The sequence below is a fragment of the Crocuta crocuta genome, unplaced genomic scaffold (assembly GCF_008692635.1).
Source record: "Crocuta crocuta isolate KB4526 unplaced genomic scaffold, BGI_CrCroc_1.0 scaffold44, whole genome shotgun sequence".
NCBI classification, from domain to species: domain Eukaryota; kingdom Metazoa; phylum Chordata; class Mammalia; order Carnivora; family Hyaenidae; genus Crocuta; species Crocuta crocuta.
In genome coordinates, this window is record NW_027530179.1 from 7387554 (window position 1) to 7393062 (window position 5509).

The 5509-nt window shown below is 43.9% G+C and overlaps 1 protein-coding gene across 1 annotated transcript in view; it reads left to right on the top strand.

The window, feature by feature from the left end:
* Positions 1-4885: 4885 nt before the first annotated feature.
* Positions 4886-5509, top strand: part of OARD1 (O-acyl-ADP-ribose deacylase 1) — a 6958-nt gene continuing 6334 nt past the window's right edge. The window contains exon 1 of the mRNA XM_077765000.1: positions 4886-4937. The gene's annotated coding sequence lies outside the window, so the exon portion shown is untranslated. The remainder of the gene's footprint in view (positions 4938-5509) is intronic.

Genomic DNA, 5509 nt, shown 5'->3' on the forward strand with positions numbered 1-5509 from the left:
CTATACAAGAATAGTGAGAACATTATTAATGAACCCCACACAACCATCTCCAATTCTTACCCATGGCCAATCCTGTTTCACACATCTCGTTCACTTTCCACTTACCCCTAAAATACTTTGAAATGAATCCCAGACACTGTATTATTCCAAATTTCTGTAAACACTTCAGCATCGATCTCTAAAGAATAAGGACTCTTCTTTTGTCTTTAACATTTTATCACAATATTGTCTCTACAGTGTAATTTCAAACATTACAGAATTACTAAGTCTTTAATATCATTGAATATCCAGGCCTTGGTCAAATTTATCCTTCTCACACCCCTTAACAGTTACAGACTCTTCTGATATAAGGACACGATTAGATACATAGAAATGATATTTGAGAACCTTAGCTAGACTTGATTCAAAATTTAAAATTATACCAACTGCCAGAGAGTCATTTCTTGGAAATATGGGGAAGGTATAGGTATATATAAACAAAATGTACATAAATCTTTGCCCCCCAATTTTTCTCCAGGCCTTCAGAAGTTCCTAAATTTGAATGATCAACTTATGTGAGCTAAAATGAACTGCACATTATGTCAGCAAAGCAACGCACTACTACCCATAGATCCACACATGGTAGATGAGATTAATCACTTGTAAGCTGTCTCAATATGGTGTAAAAGAAATAAAAATATAATCAAGTGCATGTGCAAGTATTTACGAAGAAGTATACTGAGGTCTAACATTCACATTGAAATGCATCAAAAATAAGATGGATTGATCGCTGGAATGGATAGAAATACCCGATAAGTCAAGAACGGTAAGTATGGTACGACGTGAACAGCTGACTCTAGGTGATGGGTACATTGTAAAATTCTTCCAACCTCACTACATGTTTGAAAAATGTTTGTACTAAAATGTGTGCATAGCCTATTACTCATAACCAAAAGGGTATGCAGAGTAAGAGAGCCATAAATAAGGACACAATGACTATGCTGTCACAGCACGATGTTCTGTAGCCATATGGTTCTCTAAGTCACACCCCTTGCTCTGATAGAATGCTCACCAAGCAACTAGCTAATTTGGATTTACATGCAGATATAGCAACAGGGAACAAATATGATCAACAACACAAGTAAACTTCATGGTTATTTCTCACTGCATATTAACAAACCGACTTTGTTTTTTACACTGGTTCACTCCTGAACTAGTTAACTAAAGTCAACTCCTGATTCTGGGAACAGAGAATTCGTTTTCAGCAAGACTAAGCAGCTCTGCCAGGGAAGTAAATGGTCTTCCCTGAACTATCTTGTCTCTAACTGCAGTGTAATAGATTTACGTTTGTAAACTAGTAAAATTAAAGAATTAAGGGTCATAATACAAGAGCACAAGGGATTCCATTTATATGAATCCCTAAGAAGACCATAATAGCCTAAAGACAGAAACAAGTCAGTGGTTTCCTGGGACTGGAAAGGGGAAGAGGGGTAAGGGTGGGAAGTTAATTGGGATTATAGCATCTGGAACTTTTCAGGGTGATGAAAATGTTTTATATATTTTTATTGTTGTGGTTGTTGCATAGGTGTATAAAGTTCATCGAAATGTGCACTTAGGATGATTACCCTTTGTGTCTAAACTGTATCTCAATAGTCGATTTAAAAGTTTAGGATCATGGGGTGCCTGGGTGGCTCAGTCGGTTAAGCGTCTGACTTCGGCTCAGGTCATGATCACATGGTTCGTGGATTCGAGCCCCGTGTCGGGCTCTGTGCTGCCGGCTAGCTCAGAGCCTGGAGCCTGCTTCAGATTCTGTGTCTCCCTCTCTCTCTGACCCTCCCCTGCTCACGCTGTTTCTCCCTCTCAGAAATAAATAAAACATTAAAAAAAAACTTAAAAAAAAGTTTAGGATCATGAAGCCATGTCCTATTTCAACACCTCCCCCACCCAAATCCCCTTCTTGTAGTTTTTTTCTTTGATCGCTACTTTCCACAAGTTTATCTTATCAAGTACATGATTAATAAAATGCAGATTTTCTTCTTACCTAGTTTATCCTGGCAATAAATAAAATAAAAAGCACTCCAATTCAAAGACATTTCAATCCATTATACTTGGACAGGTTAAAAACGTTGGCAGTTCTCAATCTAATTCTCTCTCATATTAATGAGATTCAGATTACAGCATTATACTGAGACTAATTGTGTGTACCTAACTGGCTTCCCTGAAGCCATGTGCTCCTATTATCATGAGCTTCAGTTAGCAAAACTGCAATATAATGGGACACTGTCCTTCCTCAAATGCTTTTCCGACCAAGATCTGAACAAAATTAAGTCAGCCAGATTTACTCAGTCCGACTCTGGATCCTAACAAACACAGTTTCTCCCTCAAAGAGTGAGTGTGTCTCTATTTTGGTTCCCATGAAAATTCTTCTTCCCCAGTTCAAGGTGCAGATCCCTAAATGTAGCTAACTACTAGGAATCCATTCTATGTGGCTCCATACACGTTTTAAAACTAAAACTTCCAAAAACTCAATCATAAGCACGTGAAAGGCCACCCGAAAGTGTCATACTTAATAACCACTAGCAGGTAAAGACTGTAAGAGTGCTTTCAAACATTTCTGACCACAATTCCTGGGAAGAAACATATTTTGTAACACAAATCACTGTATACATAACACAGGGAAAAAGTTAACTGAAAGGAGTTTGGTGAATACTTGGATTTGTGTAACCTAAGATGCACGGTTAGTATTTCCTGTTGCATTATAAAAAATGAGCAGCACTACTCAGTAAATTGGATTTCACAACTCAGCAAATGGGTCCTGATCTGTTTGTGAAAAGGCCAGAGAACAAAGGGCTGTCCCCTGCCCTGCTGTCCAAGAGATTTCTAGATTGGAGTTCCTAATTTGCTCCTTGCCTCTACTAATGATGTGCCATCCTCAAGGTTTCAGAAATAAAAAGAGAACCCTGACGAAGAACCTGACTTCAAAAAGTCTTTAAGTTTGGTAAAGAAGTAAATTTCTTTACCGGACCCCTAAGAGAGAAACTGGTAATATGGCGAACAGACATTTCTTCCACCTGGGGACAGGTAAGTCAAGGGAGGCTCCAGGAAAATGTGGCATCTGATCTGGTCCAAAGTGTGAGAAGGATTTATACATGTGATGATGTGGGAAGGGATGGAGTACTCTGAACGAAGAGACAGCATAAAAGCAGCAACTGAGAAACTGCAAGGTATGAACAGTAAACTAAAAGGCCCCATGTCAAGAGAAAAGCTAGAGGTCAGAAGACTGTCTCTTAAAATTCCAGGCCAAGAAATTCTTCTGGAGATGGGTGGACGCTCTAGAGATGTTTAACACAATAGCGACCAGACTGTAATTTACAAACTACCTTTTAGAAAGAAGTCTAGTGACAGTGCTTGGTGCTTTTAAAGTGACCAAGTGTATCTGTTTTTACATGCCAAGGTTAAAACAATATTCAAAAAGCAAATATAAATGTTTTAAAAAAATGTCTAAGACATGCAGCCCCACCAACTAACGTGGATAATGTCCAAGTAGTAAATGAATTTAAGATGACTTAAACATTTTTAAAGGTAGAAGTAAATAACCTTATTTACTACTTATCATCATCTTTAAAGACTTTAAAAAACGAGGGGCACCTGGGTGGCTCAGTCGGTTAAGTATCTGACTGTGGCTCAGGTCACGATCTCAGGGTTCGTGGGTTCGAGCCCTGCATCGGGCTCTGCATCTTAGCTCTGCCAGCTAGCTAAGAGCCTGGAGCCTGCTTCAGATTCTGTGTCTCTCTCTCTCTCTCTCTCTCTGACCCTCCCCTGCTCATGCTCTCTCAGAAATAAATTAGAAAAAAAAAGTCTCTTAAGTTTTCGTAGTGGAGAGAGCACTGGATCCGTTTTCTGAAACCTACCAGTCGTATGGCCTTAAATATGATTACAAAAACGGGCACCATATACTTAAGACCTCCTCTGTGTGCCAGGGACTGTAGTAGGTGCTTGGGCAGAAATTTCTCAGGTCCTAGGAGAAAAATCTCCCTTTCTTCCCCCAAACTTAGCTGCTGTTACGGGGAGCAAAAGCTCACAGATCAGAAACTTGTTTTTCCAACCTTGGGAAAAAACACACTTTCTTCCATCTGAACGTCCAAAAATAAACTGCTTCTGAAAATTCTCATCAATATACACAAGCGCTTTTAGGTGGACTTTCTAGCCTAAATTCTCAGTACTGCCCAGTGTCCTAGCCCGTCTCCCCTCACTCCCACCCCCGACAGCACAACTTAGTGCCTCTGCACATGCTCTTTTCTCTGTGAGTAGTGCTAGTCCATTCTGTCCTGTCCGAAGAAATTCCATTGTCCTTCAAGGCCAATGAAAAGTGTGGTAGCATGGAGTCTTCCACTGAGGCTGTGGGTGGCTCACACACCAGTACTTTACAGAACTGAACTCGGCCTCATTGTACCGTTAGGTGTTAATTAGTTGTTCGCTTGTCAATTTCCACCAGGGAAGTATTCCTCCCCAGCATATGGATGGCTGCCTGGGTTAACTGTTAGAGACATGGTTGCCAGTGGAGATTTCTCCTCACCCTAACGAAAACCCCACAACACTGCTGAGTTTCTACAAATAACCACTTACAAAACGTTAACGTGAAATTCTAAAGTATATAAAATTATGTAAGTCAAAAGATAAGCTGTGGGCTGAGCTACTGGGTCAAGCCTGACACATGCAAAGGGACACAAAAAGGTGAAAGGAAAACAAGAAAAGAAGTCTACAATCCCAAAGCAGCGGGAGTTCACAGGACGAGCCATGAAGGCAAATGATGTAAGAAACAAGTGGTGCAGCCTCCGGAAGAAGGAATGCGCAGGGCTGGCAATCTTCTACGAGTGAGGTTCCAGGCACCGAACGGACAGGCCGGCTGTGCAGCCAGGACAAGAAAGCCGACCGCTTGGTTGAACTCCAAGACGGAGGTGTGCGGTTCTGCCCCGGCGAGCGGGGCGGGGAGGAGAGGAAATGACGAGCCAAAAGGGGGTGGTAACGGCGCCGGGCCGGAGACCCAGGCCGAGCGCGCAGAGAGGAGGGGCGCGTCCGGGCAGGAGGGTGGGCGCACTAACGGCCCCCCTCCCCCGGCCCGGGAGACGNGGCTGCAGACAGGCAGACCCGGCTCTCGGAGAGCTGGGATCGCGGGCCCTGGCGGGAGACTCCCCGTCCCGAGGGCCGGAGCATGGAGAGTGCAAGGGAGGGCTTCAGTATGAAGCCCGAACCATCTGGAGGAGCTCGCCAAGGACCCGCGCGTGTGTGCACCTGAGTGTAAGGGCGTTCGTGGCAGGCAGGCCCACCGACCCCGAGCCTGGGACCTGACAAATTGGGCCTAAGCGTTGTGAGAATGGGGACGCATCCCCAACTGGCACAGACACCCAGCAAGGGGTGCTCGCTCCCGAAGGCGCCATCCCCGCGCGGGGCGGCCCCCTGCAGGCCTCTGCCGGGAGTGGCCCGGGGCACTCAGAGGCCCTCGGCCGGGGCCGCCGGCCGCCCCGCCCCG